The sequence below is a fragment of the Natrix helvetica genome, assembly GCF_964273705.1.
Source record: "Natrix helvetica genome assembly, chromosome: 3".
Taxonomy (NCBI): Eukaryota; Metazoa; Chordata; class Lepidosauria; order Squamata; family Natricidae; genus Natrix; species Natrix helvetica.
The window spans coordinates 1,958,858-1,979,633 of NC_138549.1; the positions used below are offsets into that span (position 1 = coordinate 1,958,858).

The 20,776-nt window shown below is 39.5% G+C and overlaps 2 protein-coding genes across 2 annotated transcripts in view; both read left to right on the forward strand.

The window, feature by feature from the left end:
- TSC22D1 (TSC22 domain family member 1) overlaps positions 1-20,776 on the forward strand; it is a 54,969-nt gene that overhangs the window by 19,572 nt on the left and 14,621 nt on the right. The window lies entirely within an intron of this gene.
- Positions 6,762-20,776, forward strand: part of EPSTI1 (epithelial stromal interaction 1) — a 577,346-nt gene continuing 563,331 nt past the window's right edge. The window contains exon 1 of the mRNA XM_081947935.1: positions 6,762-6,768. The gene's annotated coding sequence lies outside the window, so the exon portion shown is untranslated. The remainder of the gene's footprint in view (positions 6,769-20,776) is intronic.

Genomic DNA, 20,776 nt, shown 5'->3' on the forward strand with positions numbered 1-20,776 from the left:
CCCTCCCTCCCTTCCCTCCTTTCCTCCTTCCTCCTCTCCTTTCCCTTTCCTTCTTCCCTACTCGTCTCTTCCTCCTCCTACTCTCTCTCCTTCTCTTTCTACCCCTTCCCTCTTTCCTCTCCTTCCCTCTCTCTTCCTTCTCTCCCCTTCCCTCTCTTCTCCTCTTCTCCTCTCTTCTAAGCTTCTAAATTTTGATTATCTGGCCACGAGGATACTGCAACGGTTATAAGTGTGAAAAGCAGTCATAAGTCACTTTTTTCAGTGCCATTGCAACTTTAAATGGTCACTAAGCAGATTGTTGTAAGTCAAAGGCCTACCTGTGCCTCTAAATAATTTTCAAGGCCTTGTGGCCTACAAAGATTAATCTTTCAATTTAAGGACAACATTCCTTATCTTGCAGTCTGATCGCTGGAATCATTTTAGCTGAGTGGTTTGGAGGGATTAATATATCCATGGAGACACCACTTTTAATTGTTTCAGAAGGATGTGTCTAGCCATGGCTTAATTTGCTCATGGAACGAAGCCGGTGCGGATAGTTTGAGAAGCCCCTGATGTTCCAATTAAGCCTTTTGCTGCTCGCAAATTATACTGCTGCTCGACATGTTTGAAACAAATTGTTTTATGAAGTGTCACCGTGCCATTTTTAAAATGTAGTCTGCATTCAGCACAAGAATCTTATTTGTGCCTTGGCCGCTAAGGTGTTAATTAAGATAATTATTCTCTTTTATATGGTTGTGTGCCATCTGGCTAAAATTAACTTGGTGAATATTTGAAGTTTCTTTTAAAAAAAATATGGTTAAAGAAAGAAGCACTTCTCGCTTCGTGTATTTGAGCTCTCCATAGGATGTCAGAAGACGTATGAAGAAGTAGAGATAGAAAGATGGGGCAGAATTCAATTTGAAGAACACAGATAAAATAATTGGATAGGATTTTGCTTATATTTAGGCCTTTAGTGGCGACAAACCTTGTTTTGAGACATCTCACAGAACATGGAATATAGAACATAGAATAACAGGGTTTTGAGGCACCTTGGAGGACGTCTAGCCCAACCCCCTGCTCAAGCAGGAGACTAACCGTATACCATTTCAGACAAGTAGCAGTCCAGTCTCTTGTTAAAAACTTTCCAGTGTTGGAGCACCCACAATTTCTGGGGGGAAACTGTTCTGCTGATTCATTATTTTAACTGTCCAGAAATTCCTCTTTAGTTCTAGATTGCTTCTCTCCTTGATTACTTTCCACGAATCGCTTCTTGTTCTTTCTTGGTGATCTCCTTCTTCTGTATTTGTTTATTTCAAAATTTTAAAAAAGTATCTTGGAGGACTTGAATTATCTATCGGATGCTAGAACAGCAACAATATCAGGCATAATTGAAGAACCAAATAATCTTGTAAGAATGCAAAATAAATGACATGGTTTTTTAAAAAAATCTCTCTCCATAGGAGCATTTTTGATGGGCAAGCTTAAGTCATTCCAATCATATCTGTATGCTGGCTGCCAATAACAAAGGCTATATTTGTTTCTTGAAATATTGATTCCTGTGTTTTTGTGGATGAAAGTCTTTTTATAAGCTCTGAGAATATGTTGAAAGTGCTTTAAGATGTTGTCATCATTGCAAATGTCTATAGGCCTTCAACCAAGGTATTGCAGTGCAGCTGATGAAGCTAAACTAAATATGCCTTTTTGGCTGGCTGGTGGAACTGTGGAACTTCATTTGCATTTTGCAAATTAACCTTGGAAGATAATTAGTTTTCTTTTCAGAGAATGTAATTAAACACTACTTAAAATACACTTGCCTCACTCTGCTTCAGAAGGGAGACTCTGCAGTTATTTAATGTAAATGGGAATAGAGGTTTGACATTATTTTAGAGAAATAAAAAATAAAGAACTCTATTTGTCAATTTTAGATTGAAGCTAAATGCAACACAGTTGTTTTTTTCCTGATGTGTCTGTGAAATGATTTAAATAGCATGAGAAACATTTGCTTCTAAGGTGTTAATTCCGTTGAATAATTCATCTGCAAATTTAAATCCCATCCATTCCTTCTAAAAAGGATCATAGAGCAGTTCAAATTTCTTTTCTCCAGACTTTTGAAACAATCTCTGAGATAAAGCATGCAGGAAGTCCTTAACTTATGATCGTTGGCTCTGTTTCACATGTAGTATCAAAATGTCCTGCAAAACTCTCAGAAATCAAACCACAGAATTACATAGATTTCCATCTTAAACCAGAACGAATCTCTTCAATCTTATAATTCAATCTTCTAAGGATTTGACTATATTTTATTTTATCCCCTGGAAAGGAGGATAGCATATTGCAGAATGCTTTGATCACCCTAACTTTGAGTACAGGTAGCCCTCACTTTACAACAGTTCCCTTAGGGACCATTGTGGTCGTAAGTTGAGAACTGTCTGCACTTACTGGCAGCTGGCTTATACGTTTTTGCTGGAAATGGTCACACTTGAGAAAAACGAAATAGCCCAGTGCTCTAAAATCAGTAATGGAAGAATCTCGGAGTCGCTAGTTCTCATTTTTTCCACTTCCTACATAAATTGTACGAGTACAATTGTAATGTGTGTGTGTGTGTGTGTGTGGTTCTATATTAGGATTTGGGTGGGATGCTATGCTTTATTTCAGCCCATGTTTGTTGAAAAAGTTGTGAATTTGTGGGGGAGAGAAAGGGAGTAGAGATTCCATTGGTTTATCCTCCTTTCTAGCCTCATCATCTTGAGATGCCTTTGGATAATATTGTGTGTTTTTTTCCCATCATAACCTGGTAGAAATTGGCTGACTATTTCATCAGCAGGAGAGATTGAAGGAAATGTTTGGAAATTATCCAGGGCAGGTGACAGAGGAACCATAGGAAATGACAGCATTATCAGATGGGGCTTTTTCTAAACAAAGTGACCTTGGATAATATGATATTACGCCAGCAATTCAATAAGTCACCAGTTTCCAGGTTAGTAACCACAGAATTAATTACAATACCAGGTTGAATTCTGCTTTCTTGCCATGTATAACTAGGGGTAAGTTGAGCCTTCCAGGGGTTGGGCTATAATCCTTGCTGTCTTCAACCAACGTGATCTTTAGCTGCTTAAAACTTTGCTTTGACTATTATGACTTGTGGGTTGTATATAAGGGAGATTTGTTAGCGTTGGCATTTTCAACTCTGGCTCACTTTGCCAAAAATGTGATGCAAGATACAGCAAAATTGCCCTTCTAGCCATCCTGTCTGCTTTTGTTGGCTTGCAATTTTAGTTTTTAGCCACTATAACTTGTGAGTGCCTTTTTCTGTTGTGTGTCTGTGGAGATTATCAGTCATCCAGGTCATGGTTGTCCCAAAGATGCTTTTTTTTTAAAAGACTGGACTTTCTTGTTTTTCTTTGAAGACGTTTCGCTTCTCATCCAAGAAGCTGCTTCAGTTCTGAAAAAAACTAGAATTCCCAGTCTCCTCCAAATGGCCTCAGCAGCTCTAAAAGGAGGCAAATGAGCAGCTGTTTGCAAGGCATATAAATCCTTCCATTCCCTAATACCTTGGATGGATTGGAAGCTTCTTGGCTGAGAAGCGAAATGTCTTAGAATAAAAACAATAAAGTCCAGTTGCCTCTTGAAAAAAGCACCTTAGGGACTTTTTGTTTCTGTGCTATCTCTCATACAATAAGGAACAACAAAAGATTTCTGTAAATCTTTGACACCTGTTTACCTGACGACAGGTAGATGAAGCTACATGGCAAGATAGCTCTACACGTACGGTGGTTTCTTCTAGTATTTGATTTGTGCTTTTTTGTTCAGGGAAAATTGTGCTGAAACAGAGCTAACTTTTAAAACTTATAAAAGTGACTTATGACTCGTTTTCACGCTTACAACTCTTGCATTCCCCAGGGTCACGTGATCAAAACTCAGCACTTGGCAACTGACATGAACTTAAGACAGTTGCTGCATCTCAGATTCATATACATTAAGTCATCAAATGTTACATATAAAATACGTACTATACATGTTACGCCTATATAGAAGCAAGTTTATCTACCTGATGTCCATTGCTAATGTTACATAACATGTTTCATTTTTATCAATACTCAGGCTCAATTTTTAAACAATGAACCTGGACAATTTTCTTCCAAATAATGAGAGTTGAGAAGTTTTGTTAAGTGATCATTTAGATGGTAAAAGCTGAGCAAAGAAAAGCTTGGGTTGTGTCTGTAAGCAAAGTTGGCATGCATTGATTCCTAATTGTGCTGGACCAGAGCAGTTCAGCTGTGTTTTTTTTAAGACAATGACCGCAACATCTGGACCTTAAAACATCTGGTAGTTCTTCCTAGAGCTACCAATAAAATTGTGAGAAAGGATTAAGGGCAGATCCAGGAGAGGAATACATGATTTGCATGGGGAAGTTCCTTTTTCAGATACTTTCTTAGCATTTCCAAGTTTTAGAAAAAGCAGAGGAGACATTGGTAGCTCTGGTGACGTAATTTCATATATTGCAACTTCAGCAGGTAAATTTTATCCAAGTTAATTCTTGAATCTGTTCCCATTGACAGCTGTCATCCGTAGTTAGAGTATGTGAGCCCAGATTAATCCTTCCATCTCATTCTTCTATTCATTTTCCTGGATTTTATGTTTTCAAGAGTATTTTCCACAGAACTTGGCTGCCGAAGTTGATAGAAAGTTGCAAACGGAAAATATTCACGTGTTACCACAATATTTATTTAACCAGAAATGCATTTCATTTTGAATCAAGTGTTTCCTTGGTTTACAAATAATGTACATTTATGCAACTAATAAAATGGTGTGATAATTACCCGTGCAAGAGGAAATCTAAAATATTACAATCTGTGAAGTAAAATCTACATAATCTAAAACAAGATAAATGCCATATTTGTCAATCAGAAAGGTCAGCAATTCGGCGGTTCGAATCCCTAGCGCTGCATAATGGAGTGATCTCCCGTTACTTGCCCCAGCTTCTGCCAACCTAGCAGTTTGAAAGCAGGTTATGTGAAACTCTACTAGCAATTTACAAAGTTTTAGTAAGACCACATTTCGAATACTGCATCCAGTTCTGGACACCACAATGCAAAAAGGATGCTGAGATTCTAGAAAGAGTGCAGAGAAGAATAACGAATTATTAGGGGACTGGAGGCTTTAAAATATGAAGAAAGATTATTGGAATTGGGTTTGTCTAGTATAACGAATAGGAAGACCAGAGGTGACATGATAGCAGTCTTCCAATATTTGAAGGGCTCCTACAAAGAATAGGGGGGTCAACGTATTCTCTAAAACACCAGAAGGCAAGAAAAGAAACAATGGATGGAAACTAAACAAGGAGAGAAGGAAACCAGAACTAAGGAGAAACTTCCTAAAAGTGAGGACAATTCATCAGTGGAACTGCTTGTCTCCAGAAGTTGTGGGTGCCCCATCACTGGAGGCTTTCAAAAACAGACTGGACAACCATTTATCACAAATGGTATTGGGTCTCCTGCTTGAGCAGGGGGTTGGACTAGAAGACCTCCAAGGTCCCTTCCAATTCTGTTATTCTATTATATCTTCTCTTTCGACATTTCCATGAGTGACTTAGTAGAAATACAGTAGAGGCACCTCTTATTTGAGAGTTAAATCAACCATTCCTTTGTTGAGCCACTGTAGGACGAGAGCTCTGTTAGTTTCTGGTGGCAAAAACCAGAAATCTGGTAGCACCTTTTCCGATTGGTACATGCAGTTGAAAGCTTTTGTGAGATGTTGCTTGTTTAAACAACTTGGGTTGTTTTTTTGTTCTTTTGCAGAAACTCAACTTGAGCTTAGGCTGGCTCATAGCATCAAAAGCTGATTAACTTGATAATACAAACAAAGGGGGGGGGGGAATAAAAGAAAAGTCTGCTTATCAGTAAACCTGGTTGGCAGGTTTGGGCAGTTCTACTTACTTTGGATGAATGCTGACAGCTCTAGTAAATATCACCAGAGGAGTTTCCTCTCCTTCAAGATCCGGAATTCATCATATCTCCACGAGGGATACAATAATTGTAAATACACTTGAACCACTCTTGATGGGGGTCTGGTAACTGATTAACTGTAGTTGCTGGATCTTGTCCAGGTATTGCAAATAGCAGTTTTTGATCTGGTCCATTATGCACACAATCTGCTAGGCTACAACAGTTGCAGTTGTAAAATTCAGTCCAAGGTCAAGATATCAAAGCTTGCCAAGAAATTGGGCCTGAAGGAACAAAGTCAACCATTGGATGAAGGCACTCAGTAATCTGTTGGCTTGACCATAACAGCATAACAAAGTTGGAAGGGACTTAGAAGTCTTCTAGTCCAACTCTCTGCTCAAGAAGGAGGCCCTATAACATTTCAGACACATGGTTGTCCAATCTTTTCTTTAACACTTCCAGTGTTGGAGCATTCACAACTTCTGGAGACAAGTTGTTCCACTGATTAATTGTTCTAACTGTCAGGAAATTAGTTCCTTAGTTCCAGGTTGCTTCTCTCCTTGATTTGTTTCCATCCGTTGCTTCTTGTCCTGCCCTCAGGTGCCTTGGAGAATAGGTTGACCCTTTGTTCTTTGGGGCAATAAGTTGACCATGGCTAGACTACCCCCAAGGCCAAGCTGACCCTGCTTGGTAGACCTGTCCCTGGTCAACCCAGGGTCTTTTGGCAGGTTACTCCATGTCTTATTGAGTTTTTTTAAAAAAAATACATATAACCATGCTTATCTTGTCTTCTGATTTTTGATTTGCAAATGCCAGGATTCTTGAGAACTAAGTGGAGAAGGAAGGCTGCTACTTCCATTCAAAGCCTTCTTGATCTTGGCAGAATAGGTCTGTTTTCTTTTCAGCATAGCTGTGGAAGCCTGGAAGTAAAGGGTGTGGTTTTGGGGGTACCATCTCCCCAATTGTCCTCTCATCCAAGGATAACTCTGGAGACATAACCATGAGATCTTCCTGTTTTCTGTTGGTCCATGTAGGGTGAGCATCTTCAGCCAAACTATTATTGTAGACTGTGGCAAATCCTCTTTGAGATGTCATGAAATAATGTCACCTTTTTATTGTTAATTTATCTGATTGTTAATTCAGCTTGTTAGCATAAGACCAGATTGGCCTGCTGTTGAACTAAACTGTATGAAGACAGGAGCCGTAGCCATAAATAAAATCCCATAGTCAACAGATGGTTTATAAACAATCTAGAGTCTTGGACATTTAAAAAAAAAAATACTTGCTAGCACCTGGTGAGCCTCTCCGGGGAGATCAAGTTCCATAATAAAGAAATTTGTCTTCTGCTTATCAGTCCCTTAGCCTGAAATGACATGAGCAGCAGTTGTATGAAAATGTGGGTATAGCGATGTGAAAAAATGCTATTTGAAGGGGTTAGAAAGACCAGCAATCTGGCAATTTATAAAAATTAGAAACTGTCTAGGATTTCATACAACTTGGTTAGTCTTCTGTTTGGAATTGAACAAGAGCTGTTAAGACATTGGGAGTTCTCTGACCTTGTGGAAGGTGTGATGTCTCAATGTTTAAAGACACTAGAAAGGCCAGGTTCAAGACCCAAGCACTGTGTGATGGGGTTTAGCTCCGTTCCTTAACTCAGCTCCTGCCCACTTAACAGTTTGAAAGCATGCAAATGCGAGTAGATCAATAGGTGCCCTTTCAGTGGGAAGGTAACAGCCTTCTGAGCACTTTTGGCATATAGCCATGCTGGCCACACGACCATGGAAATTGTTTTTGGTCAACGCTGACTTCCTCTGCTAAGAAACGGCTAAGAAATAAGCACTTGCCCTCTAGAGCAGTGTTTCTCAAACTTGGTGACTTTAAGTCCTGTGGACTTCAACTCCCAGAATCCCCCAGCCAGCATAGCTGGCTGGGGAATTCTGGGAGTTGAAGTCCACAGGACTTAAAGTCGCCAAGTTTGAGAAACACTGCTCTAGAGTCAGACAGAACGGAACGAGAGAAATGTCCGTGGAGATTCTCCATCATCCAGGTCACGGTTGTCCCAAAGGGGCTTTTTCGGGAGGCAATTGGATTTTATTGGTTTTTCTTTGAAAACCAGTTGGGAATGAACGGGGGAAAGTTTTACCTTTATATTCTAACTGTAGTTTGAGAGGAATTTTCAGGGGTGCCTTTGAATGCATCAGAAGATTCCAGACTGGGATTATGGAGGCCAAACTCTCCAGGCAGAGTTGCACAGGTACACCTCATTTCAATCTCGCCACCGTGAAAACCATTGTAGAGTAATGGGTCTAGTTTTGGAGGAAGATTGTAATTTGTTCAGTGTCATCATGAACTTTAATGTTCTTAGTTAGATAAACTATCAGATTTTTAAAAGATACCCAGATAATTCATAACCTACTATACCTGAATACTGTAGTCCAGTTTCATAAAAACTGAAAATGTTAAGTTGGCTACATTTGCCAACAACATATTAGATGCACAACATCAGCTTTATTGGAAAATTAACCTAGGGAATTAACATTCCACAGAAACTCTGTCTCTATTCCTAATGGAGACATTTGAAATGGCTACAATACTATTTCATTCCCTAAGGAAACATCAAAGATCTACCTCTCTGTGTTCCTCTTCTTTCTTTATTGAGAAATACAGAAATACAGAATAACAAAGTTGGAAGGGATCTTGGAGATCATCTAGTCCAACCCCCCCCCCCCGGCTCAAGCAAGAGACCCTACACCACTTCTGACACGTGGTTGTCCAATCTCTTTTGAAAGACTTCCAGTGATGGAGCCCTCACAACTTCTGGAGGCAACTTCTGTTCCACTTGTTAATTGTCCTCACTGATGGAAGTTTCTCCTTAGTTCTAAATTGCTTCTCTCCTTGGTTAGTTTCCACCCATTGTTTCTTGTCTTGCCTTCTGGTGCTTTGGAAAAAAAAACCCTCTTCTTTCTGGCAGTCTCTCAAATATTGTCTGTCTGTCAAATATTGACAGTTCCTCAAATAAATACATACTTATAGATTTGACTGTCTTTTTGAGTCCATCCAAAATCAAACCCCCCCAAATAAGTATTTTAATTAGCTTAAGAGTAGCTTTAGAGACCACAACATAACATGTTCTGACTGAATGTGTCTCCGCTGTAATGCCAAATAGACTGTGAATTTCTTCACGTGCTTTTAAAGTACATATACTTTCCTCATGTGGCCTCTTCCTTGGGAGGAAAATTGTCATTTATTTCAATAGGCATCCTTTCCAGTTGAAATTGCTAGTTGAAATCCAGACCAAGATTCAGGAAACAGTGTTAAACGCCTAACTCTTCTGCAGTCTCAGTCTGAATTGGGCTTATTTTACAGATGATGGCTTATACTGTTGTGTATTGTAGCCGTGGTGGGGTGTGTATCTGGCGTGCCAATCCAATCCGTGGAAAAGACAGACAAGCTTGATTCTAAAGGAATTTTACCCCTTCATTTTCTAAACGCTTCAAAACGTTTAGGCCTCTGCTGTCCTTTCCTTTACCTTGCTAGTAATTAAGACGTTACCAAGAATTAATATTAGACAGGCCAACTGTTATAAATATTAGCAGAAAGAATGTAAATTAAGGAAGAGAGAAAAATGAAGTTAGGATATAAAGAAAGTCTTTTGATGTGTAGAGAGATAATAAAGCTGGAGCAATCATAAAATAATCCAGATGTTTTTATTTATTCAGAAAATGTTGGAATTTCTACAAAGAAAAATACATCAGATTGACAACCGTTTTAGAAGACCTTACCAACTTCTTGGTGATTAGCAAAATGGTGTAACCATTGCACGTAGCTATTACTTGAGTTGCATTTCTTTGGTTTTTAAATCCATCAATTTTATTATAGTCCTATACAGGTACTCTTCAATTTATGACAGTTTTTCATGTTTATGACCGCTTCACCATTCCTAAAGTTCTGATTAAAATTTGGATGCTTGGTTCATATTTATGACAGTTGCAGTGTCCTGTGGTCATGTGATCCCCTTTTGCAATTCACTTAACAACCATGTGACTCATATTTATGACACTTGCAGTGTCCCAGGGTTCTTTGAATCCTTTTGAGACCTTCTGACAAGCAAAGTTGCCCCAGTGTAGAACTAATATAACATAATAATTGATCTAAACTAGAGACAAAAACAACCAAAGCTTGAGAAAAGTAAACAAGGAGGAGTTCAATGTGGATTTATTTGCTCAAGGTTAATATATCTGCAGTCATATGATTAATACATATATACTTGAAATTGTTGACCTCTGCCTCAAAAGGTTTGCCAGGAATCAACACAGCTTTGAAAACAATCCTTTATGCCCACAGTAAGTAGTTGGTTTCTGGCTTAGGGGATATAGAAAGATTTTCTCCCTCATTTTGGCAAAAAGCAACCCAAACATAGTCTCATTAATAGTTGAACTCGTAGAAATTTGTGGCATCTCTGCAGATGGAGTGCAAATTTGCTTAGTTCCACCTTTTAAAAAAATATACTAATGATGCTCTTGGCTCACACAGGCAAGTTTTGGTGCCATATCACTGCAGCTTTGACAACAGGAAGGGAGAGAATCCTGATTAGGCAAGGATAAAAGGACTGGCCAATACAATGGTCTGTGGGCGGAGAAGCTCGGTCAGAAAATTTTGAGACTGCAATTGAGTGTCACTATAAAGAAAAATAGTTCTTTTCATTTTAAGAACACAACAAGCTTCTTGTTGTCTTTCTTTGCGGAGCAGAAATAATCTAGCTCTTTGTCAAAATTAGAGCTGGTTTGGAAAACTGCAGACACTGTTGCAACAATTATATACACATAAAATACAATGCCCATCGCTTGAAAAACAAATTTTAATCTACTTCAAAGAACTGGCGCCTGCCATTAAAAAAAAATCATCTGTCCATTGTGTGCAGTTTTGTAAATAACAGTTTAGCTGAGATGCCACATTAACATCCAAACCTTTAAAAAAAAGTATATTTTGTAGAGAGCTGTAGGGATACAGTAAAATTGTCAGAAATACCAATGCATGAAGTTTTAATAATGTGTAATTAACATGTGGAAGTATTTACAGACATTTTATTCTTAGACTTAGAATAACTGTATTGTCACTTTGAATGTAGACTAATAGGCATACATCTATGAAGGCAAAAACCTGCCCATTTCTGTCAATCTCTCCCTTCCCTGGGCTTGAATTACAGACTACATCCTTGTTCTTTTCTAAACCTTTTCTATTTTGTTCAAACTTATTCTAGTAAGTTTCAAAATGCGGTAAGCCAGAACCAACACAAGGTGTAAATCTGGGCATTTCATGTATGTATCTCAGTTTAAGAGTTTGATTTTCTTCTCTGTTCAAATCTATTCTGTTTTCTTCACCAGTTTCTCTAATCTGCTAAAATAGTTTTTAACTTCCTTCCTTCGTTCCGGTTGCCGTATTAGCTTTTGCGGCCAACTTTGTGTCATCTGCAGATTTGATCAGTGTTTTCTCCGTCACGTCACTGAAGTCATTAATTCAAATACTGATGAGTTAGATGGTCCATAACTAAACCTTGAGTCACCCTCTTGATATCTCATGCCACTCCAATAAGGAATGGTTGATAAGCATCCGTCGTTTTTGAGCCAAATATACATTCACTTAATTGAACCGCCTTCCAGCCCGCATTTAAATCAATCGTCTCCCCTTAGAGATTGTAGTGTCCTTGGTGATGCGACAGCCATGTTTTTGTCACTTGACAAGGGTATCCAGATGGTGTCTGAGACTCTGATGCGTTGCCTAGACTTCTAAAAGCAATAAAGCACATAAAGCAATACAGGTTAAACTTCTATGAAAATAAACACATGGAAATAGCAATAACACTTAGACTTATATGCCGCTTCACATTGTTTTACAGCCCTCTCTAAGAGGTTTACAGTGTCAGCATCTTGCCCCCCCCTCCAACAATCTGGATCCTCATTTTACCAACCCTCGAAAGGATGGAAGCCTGAGTCAGTCAGGATCGAACTGCTGGCAGTGGGAATGCAGAGTTAGCCTGCAGTACTGCTTTCAAACCACTTGGGGCCACCATGGCTCAAACAAACTAAGTGGATTTAGTGCTCCCAACTGCCTTCTTAGTGATGTCTAGTAAACAGCCACAGAACTTGGCATCCTGTAGCTATTGATTGCAGCTGCCAAACAGATCTGTAGAAGGTACAATTGATCATCAACTTACAACCATGATTGAATCCAAAATTTCTGCTGCTAAGTGAGACATTTACTAAGTGAATTTTGCCCCATTTTATGACCTCTTTTGCCACAATTGTTAAGTGGATCGCTGCAGGTGTTAAGTTAGTGATGCGGTTGTTAAGTGAATCTGTCTGCCCCATTGACTTGGCTCATCAGAGGGTGGCAAAACGGGATCACATGACCTCAGGACACTGTGACCGTCATAAGTGTGAATCATTTGCCAAGTGTCTAGATTTTGATCATGTGACCATGGGATGCTGCACCGGTCGTAAGTGTGAAAAACAATTGTAAGTCACTTTTTTCAGTGCTGTTGTAACTTTGAACGGTCACTTAATGAACTGTTATAAGTTGAGGACTATAGCAGTTGTATAGAGCTTATCCCAAATTGTATAAGGTCTTGTTAACTCATATCAAAATATAAAACTAGCTTTAGTTGTATTTCAATTTTTTTAAAAAAACCTGCATAGCTGGTCTTAGCAGCAGTTGGATATAGTACCTAAAGATTTATTTGAATTGAGAATACAATCCTTAACCATATCGGCCTCTTATATTCTGGTTTTTATCTATGTTCTTTATTGCATTTTGAGTGTCAAAAGTAATTTTAAAAAAACATTTAAACCAACCATTTATATCAATCATATTATCTCTGGTATTTATTAAAGAAATCTGTTGTTCTCTTAAGGAGTTCAGTGTGAGCTTAGAGACGTGATCTGTCTATTTTGTCTGTCTTTCTGTCCATCCATCCATCAATCCATCCCTCTACCATATCTCTCTCCATGTCTGCCTGCCTGCCTGCCTGCCTGCCTGCCTGCCTGCCTGCCTGCCTGCCTGCCTGCCTGCCTGCCTGCCTGCCTGCCTGCCTGCCTGCCTGCCTGCCTGCCTGCCTACCTACCTACCTACCTATCTACCTACCTATCATCTATCTATAGCAGGGGTGTCCAAACTTGGGAACTTTAAGACTTGTGGACTTCAACTCCCAGAATTCCCCAGCCAGCATGGGGAATTCTGGGAGTTGAAGTCCACAAGTCTTAAAGTTCCCAAGTTTGGACACCCCTGATCTATAGCTATCTGCCTGCTTTCTATCAACTACTTGCATCTTTCAGCTCTCCCTCCCTCCCTCCCTCTCTCTATCATTGGTCCAAACCTCCTTTAAAGACACAATAAATACCGTTTCTTTTTGGAAGAAACAATAATGATGTTTCTGCTGTCCAGTTTTTCTACCTTACATCTATCTATCTTACACTAGATAAATTGATCAAGTAGTGCCACCTAGAGGATGATTTAAATCTTGCTTGTTTTTAAGGGCACTTTCCCCCCTCAAAACAGTTCCTTTCAGTGCCTGCAAAAAATAAATAAATAATAACCTGCAATATTTTTAGCTAATTTGCAAAAGAAATCTCTAGGAATTGAAATAATATTTTGGGTTTTTTCAGTTTTTCTGGTATATCCTTGACAATAATCCAGAAAAGGATGCATGGATGGATGGAAGGATTTGGTGAAGCTTTTTTGGTCAGGAATGTTAAGTTATGAATGAGGGTTTTTCTATTGCTCTATTATTTCACTTTACATCCCTGTATATATATATAAAAACCTTTTATGATATGAAACTGCATTCTAAAATAATATTGCAAAATTTCTCTATTGGCTTCTCTTTTGTTAGCAAAAAAACTCTTTACTTACAGGAAAACTATACAGGGAGTCCTCGACTTACAACCATAATTGAGCCCAACATTTCTGTTGTTAAGTGCGACATTTGTTCAGTGACTTTTGCCCCATTTAATGACCTTCTTGACACAGTTGTTCAGTGAATCACCGTCGTTTTTAACTTAGTAACACAGTTGTTAAGTGAATCTGGCTTCCCCATTGACTTTGCTTGTTAGAAGGTTGCAAAACGGGATCACGTAACCCCAGAACCCTGGGATCGTCATAAGTGTGAATCAATTGTCAAGCATCTGAATTTTGATCACGTAACCATGGGGATGCTGCAAAAGTTGTAACTGTGGAAAAAAAGTCTCTTTTTTTCAGTGCTGTTGTAACTTTGGCCACTAAATAATCTGTTGCAAATCAAGAACTTCCTGTATTAACCAATTAAGAATCCCCTGAACGTTGTGAACTTGTGGACTTAAAGTTTCTTTAAAGGAGGAGAAATATTAGAGGTGTAGCTAGTTTTATTTTCCCCACATGGAGGCAGCATAGCCATACAGCAATCTGCAGCGGTTATATAGATCTCATGTTTCCATTTTTTGTTCTGGGATATTAATTTTGCAGGACTGTAACACAGAATGTACCTTCCAATTTTGCTGCTCTGATTCCCTAGATTCAAAATCTTTTGTCAGACAAATGGTAGAGTTTTTTTAATGCATCCCATAATAAATATATTTCAACAAACGTGGCTTATCTTCTCTTAATTTCTGCTCCCACCTCTTAATGACACTAAATACCAAATATTGCATTTTCTTTCTTTCTGGAAACTATGTGAATTGGGTTGACTGATTTCAAAGCAAATATTTGTACAGAACGGACAGTCCTTGATTTACAACTATTTGTTTAGTGACCGTTGGAAGATACAACAACACTGAAAAAGTTATTTATGTCCGTTTTTCACACTTATGATGGTTGCAGCATCCCTCTGTCATGCATTCAAAATGCTGGGGAATTCTAGAAGTTGAAGTTGACAGGTCTTACAGCTGCCACGGTTGGACACACCTGGGTTTTTAAAAAGGTGATTTTTTCTGCAGCTTCTCGACGCAACTGCCTTTCTGGATGATTTTAAAATCCAAAATTCATTCATTTTTACAAATTTTAAACAGTGTGGTGCCTTGTCTACATTGCACAAACTCCAGAGCAAGGGCGGAGTCATTCAACATGCTTAAGCATTTCTACAACCAGATTTCATTTGGCAACACTTGGCGTGTTTTTTACGAAACCAAACACGTTGAATGGGAACAATCATTTCTTCCCCTTTCGGGCATGTTGGAATTGGTGAGCTGCACAGGGTGGGAATCTATCCTCCTGAATCAGTTTTGCTTTCATAAAACCAACTTCCCCAGTGGCTTCCCCACTCCAGTTGCCTCTTGAAAAAAATGCACCTTTTGTAGTTTAGATGACCATTCCTCCTCCACAGAGGAGTCTCTTTATTAGATTATACAATAAAATGCAAAAATATGAAAGCAAATAATAGGACACAGTGAGGAGGGGGAAGAAAAGTGAGGAGGGGAGAGAGAAATAAAAAGGGGGATTGATTTCTGACTCTCTCCGTTAAAGTAGAATAAGGTATTAGCATCGAACGTCAACTTTTTACTTTTCCAAAACAATATAAATTAGCCATTTCTATAATCTAAAATCAAAGTTGGGTTTCTTTATTACAAGTGTTTATACCACTTTATAAGGTCACATTTGGAATACTGCATCCAGTTTTGGTCGCCACAGTGTAAAAATGATGTGCAGACTCTAGAAAGAGTGAAGAGAAGGGCAAAAAAGATGAAAAGAAGGACTAGGGGAGACATGATAGCAGTGTTCCAATATCTCAGGGGCTGCCACAGAGAGGAGGGGAGTCCACCTATTCTCCAAAGCACCCCAGGGCAGTACAAGAAGCAATGGGTGGAAAATAATCAAGGAGAGAAGCAACTTAGAACTGAGGAGAAATTTCCTGACAGTTAGAACAATTAATCAGTGGAACAGAAGTTGCCTCCAGAAGTTGTGAATGCCCCAACACTGGAAGTCTTTAAGAAGATGTTGGATAGCCATTTGTCTGAAGTGATGTAGGGTTTCCTGCCTAGGCAGGGGGTTGGACTAGAAGACCTCCAAGGTCCCTTCCAATTCTATTCTATTCTATTTATTTAATTTATTTAATTAAATTTTTAACCGCGCCCTTTCCTAAACAGGACTCGGGGCAGTGTACAGTCATGTTAAAACAGTATAATACAAAATATAGATATACATATACAAAATATAGATATACATATTCTATTCTATTCTTCATTCGAATAGATCTATTTTCAAGAGCAACCTTGTAAATAAAGGGGATTCTGGGATTTGAAGTCCACATGAAGTTTCCGAAGTGGAGAAACTCCGCAGTTCCTGTTATTACCAGTCATTTATTTACATTCTGCAAGACAAACATAAATACGAAAGACAAACATTTTGTTCCTCTGTTAGTCTTCTGGGTGTGCAGAATGGGTCTCATTTGGGCAGCAAAAGAGAGCAGGATGTTTGAAGGCTGTTTCCCCTCTTATTGGACGGTGTTGTGTTGCTTAAAAAAAACACTGGCCCCCTCCCCTTCCAGGATCTGACTTTGGAAAAACTGGCCTTGGCGCAAGTAAAAGACAGGAAGATAAACCCAGATTCTCTTGTCCTTATCGGAAACACACACCTGTTGTTGCCGTAAATGTCTCTTTCTTACAGTCTATCTTTCTACAGTCTATCTATCAGGGTGTGTTTGCCGGTGTGTTTTGGCTTTAATACAATACAATACAATAGTAGAGTTGGAAGGGACCTTGGAGGTCTTCTAGTCCAACCCCCTGCCTAGGCAGGAAACCCTATACCGTTTCAGACAGATGGCTATTCATCTTCTTAAAGACTTCCAGTGTTGGGGCATTCACAACTTCTGGAGGCAAGCTGTTCCACTGATTAATTGTTCTAACTGTCAGGAAGTTTCTCCTCAGTTCTAAGTTGCTTCTCTCCTTGATTAGTTTCCACCCATTGCTTCTTGTTCTGTCCACAGGTGCCTTGGAGAATAGTTTGACTCCCTCTTCTTTGTGGCAGCCCCAGAGATATTGGAAGACTGCTATCATATCTCCCCTAGTCCTTCTTTCTCTTAAGCTAAACATACCCAGTTCCTGCCACCGTTCTTCATATGTTTTAGCCTTCAGTCCCCCAATCCTCTTTGTTGCTCTTCTCTGCACTCTTTCTAGAGTCTCCACATCTTTTCTACATCGTGGTGACCAAAACTGGATGCCGTATTCCAAGTGTGGCCTTACCAAGGCTTTATAAAGTGGTATTAACCCTTCACGTGATCTTGATTCTGTCCCTCTGTTGATGCAGCGTAGAACTGTGTTGGCTCTTTTGGCAGCTGCTGCACACGGCTGGCTCCTATTTCAATGGTTGTCCACTAGGACTCCAAGATCCCTTTCACAGTTACTACTACTGAGCAAGGTATCACCTATACTGTAACTGTGCATTCCGTTTTTGTTGCCTAAATGTAGAACCTTACTCTTTTCACCATTGAATTTCATTTTGTTAGATAGTGCCCAATGTTCAAGTTTGTCAAGATCCTTCTTTGGTGATAGTGGGAGCAGAGAGAAAGGAGAGGCACTATTGTGAGTCCACAACAACACAATTCCATCCCTAGAAATAGAAACCTTCACTTTGCTTCAGAGAGAGGCTATAACTTGCTGGCTAGTCCTTGAAAGCACAGGGTAGCTCTACAATAACCCTTTCATAATTTGTATTCAGGTTTTTTTTTATTAGTTCATCAAAATATAAAGTGCTTTCTTTCATAAAGAAATATGAAAATAAAGGGAACGTAAAGGAGGAAAAGTGTTGGGTAAAACGCTGAGCTTGTTGATCAGAAAGGTCGGCAGTTTGAATCCCTAGCACCGCGTAACGGAGTGAGCTCCCATGACTTGTCCCAGCTTCTGCCAACCTAGCAGTTCTAAAGCACGTAAGAAATGCAAGTAGAAAAATAGGAACCACCTTTGGTGGGAAGGGAACAGCGTTCCGTGCACCTTTGGTGTTGAGTCATGCCAGCCACATGACCACGGAGACGTCTTTGGACAGCGCTGGCTCTTCGGCTTTGAAATGGAAATGAGCCCCTAGAGCCCCCTAGAGTTGGGAATGACTGTGCAAGGGAGACCTTACCTTTACCTTAAAGGGAAGCAAGGAAGAAAAGAAAGAAAGAAAAAAGAAAAAGAAAAAAGGGAAGGAAGGAAGGAAGGAGAAAAGCAAAGAAAGAGAAAAAGAAGGAAAGAAAGAGAAAGAAAGAAAAAGAAAGGAAGAAAAGCATTGACTTTTGACTCTCTTTAGTGCAGTAGAATCAAGTAATAACCTTTTTATAACAACAAACCTATCTAATCGGCAAAACCCAAAGTCAAAGTTTCATTTCCCCCACCCCACCTCAGACACAAACACCCCTCCTCTAAATTGATCTTTCTTCAATTAGATCAGTCCATTTAGCCGTCTCTGCTATCATTTTTGCAGCCCCTCCGTCCATTGTGGGAATTAAAGTATCTTCCCATTTTTGTGCACAAAACATTCTTGCTGCAGCAACCTATTCCCAATTTCAATGTCAGGATGACCTCCTTCAATCCAAGTGAATTTTCATTTTCATTTAAAAAAAAAAAACCAGGTCCCTTTGGCCACTGAAATTCACTTTCCCACACCATGACAAGTTCTTTCTTGGGGGGAAATGGCAATTTCCCCCCTCCCACCAGAATGACATTATTTACAAGAATATAGTACGTCCAATTATATTTTGCTCTAAAGTTTTGTAGCTCCAGTTTGTATGCCTTGCCAGGAAAAAAAGGAAAAAGACTCTGAAATCATTAGTGTGACTTTTTTGCCACGTTCGTGCCGTAGATGGGCGGCCTTACAAATTTGATTAACAACTAAGTAAGTGTTTTTGGCAGCTATTTGGCAACAGTTCGGTCTTCCAATTCTTCCTAGAATTTTTTTGGGACTTCCTGGTATAGTTTGTAGACAGGGAATTCCTGTGTGGTCTCTATTTCAAGTGGAGTTGAAGCCAGAGCCTACTTAATATATATATATATATATATATAATAGCCAGGGTGTCTCCTGCTCTAGTGTGGAAAATCAAAATGATGGGTGTTCCCACAATTCGTAGCTATTTTTGTCCTTCTCTTGGCCTTTTGTTCTTGCATTCTGCTGCTTTTATGTTATTTATTGTTGTGAGCTGCCCAGAGTCGGTTATAGAGTTGGGTGAGCTCCCAAACGGAATGAATGAAGGAATAGATTTGTATTTTGCTCCTCGGGATTACTGTCCTTTACAGATGTTTTCCAGCAGTGTATCTCCATAGCGATGATGAGGGAACCATTAAAGCTTGTGTGATAATAAATGGAGGGGCATTGAAGATGCTGCAAGAATCTTTGGTGCATTCATAGAAGAGCAAGTTATTAGAATTGGAATAACAGAGGTGGAAGGGACCTTGGAGGTCTTCTAGTCCAACCCCCTGCTCAGGCAGGAAACCCTACCCCACTTCAGACAAATGGATGTCCAACATCTTCTTAAAAACTTCCAGTGTTGGGGCATACACAACTTCTGGAGTTAAGTTGTTCCATAAGTAAAATTTCTCCTTTGTTCTAGGTTGCTTCTCTCCTTGATCAGTTTCCATCCATTGTTTCTTGTCTTGCGTTCAGGTACTTTGGAGGATAGCTTGACTTCCTCTTCTTTGTGGCAACCCCTTAGATATTGGAAGGCTGCTATCATGTCTCCCCTAGTCCTTCTTTTCATAGACCTACACAATTCTTGCAACTGTTCTTCATGTGTTTTAGCCTCCGATCCCCTAATCATCATTGTTGCTGTTCTCTACGCTCTTTCTAGAATCTCAACAACTGTTTATACTGTGGCGACCAAAACTGGATACAGGATTCCCAGTGTGGTCTCACCAAGGCATTATATAGCAGTAGTAACACTTCTCATGATCTTGATTCTGCATTCCTGCATCATCACAATTGGGTTGCAACATTGCATGCATGTCCCAAAGTTTTCAACCCTTTGCGGCTTTTATTGCTTTGATGAAAGCAGCGAGGTTTTGCAGCTGTCCTCAATTTAATTAGGGTCAACCCAAAGACCACCAATGGTGGAACAGAGCAGACTCAATTCAGGAGCTAGTGGAGGTTTTGCACTCTGCTCCTACTAGGAGCAAAAGACGGTGTGATTTCTGTCATGGAGAAGAAGCATGAAGAGATGTGTTGAGTGAAGACAGCAACCAGAAGTCTTGGTTGAGTTGATATGAACTTGTGCTGAAACTTGAGGAGAGTTGGGTCACTTTGTGTGGGAGGGAAGAACATCTCAGGTTGAGAAGTCAAATAAATGTCCCAGGAGAAGGATTTGCATATTGTCTTAAGGAAACTTCCTGGATGTATCTACAGAAGCCTCTGTAAAGAAAGCCTCACCTTGGGAGGGAGGGAGCTGCGTAGGCTTGATGGGTATCCTTCAAACATCTCTTGAGCATCTTCTAAATTGAGTAAGACACATTGGTCTAATGCTGTGCAAGGGATGGAGAGCACATACTTGGATGACAGTAAGTCTCTTCTAAGCTTGACTAATGACTGTAAACGCAATCCTGCATTATCAGAAAGAGCTTCCTCTGTATCCACAACGTCCCGGAATTATTCAAAGGATATTCTGTTAAGTGCCTTGATTAATATGATGAAAAATAGTCCTTAATTTATGACCACTACATAACATTTATCATTTTAAGGACCACATGGTGTGGCCCTTAAGCAAGGCACTGATTTTTATGACCCTTTTGCCATGGTTGTTAAGTGAATCACCACGGTCATTAAGCAAGATGAGACTGCAACCTTTCCTGCCAGTTTCCCCAATGACTTTGCTAGTCATCTGGTCTGGTCATAAATGCTGACATTGTGACATCAGAGAAAACTCA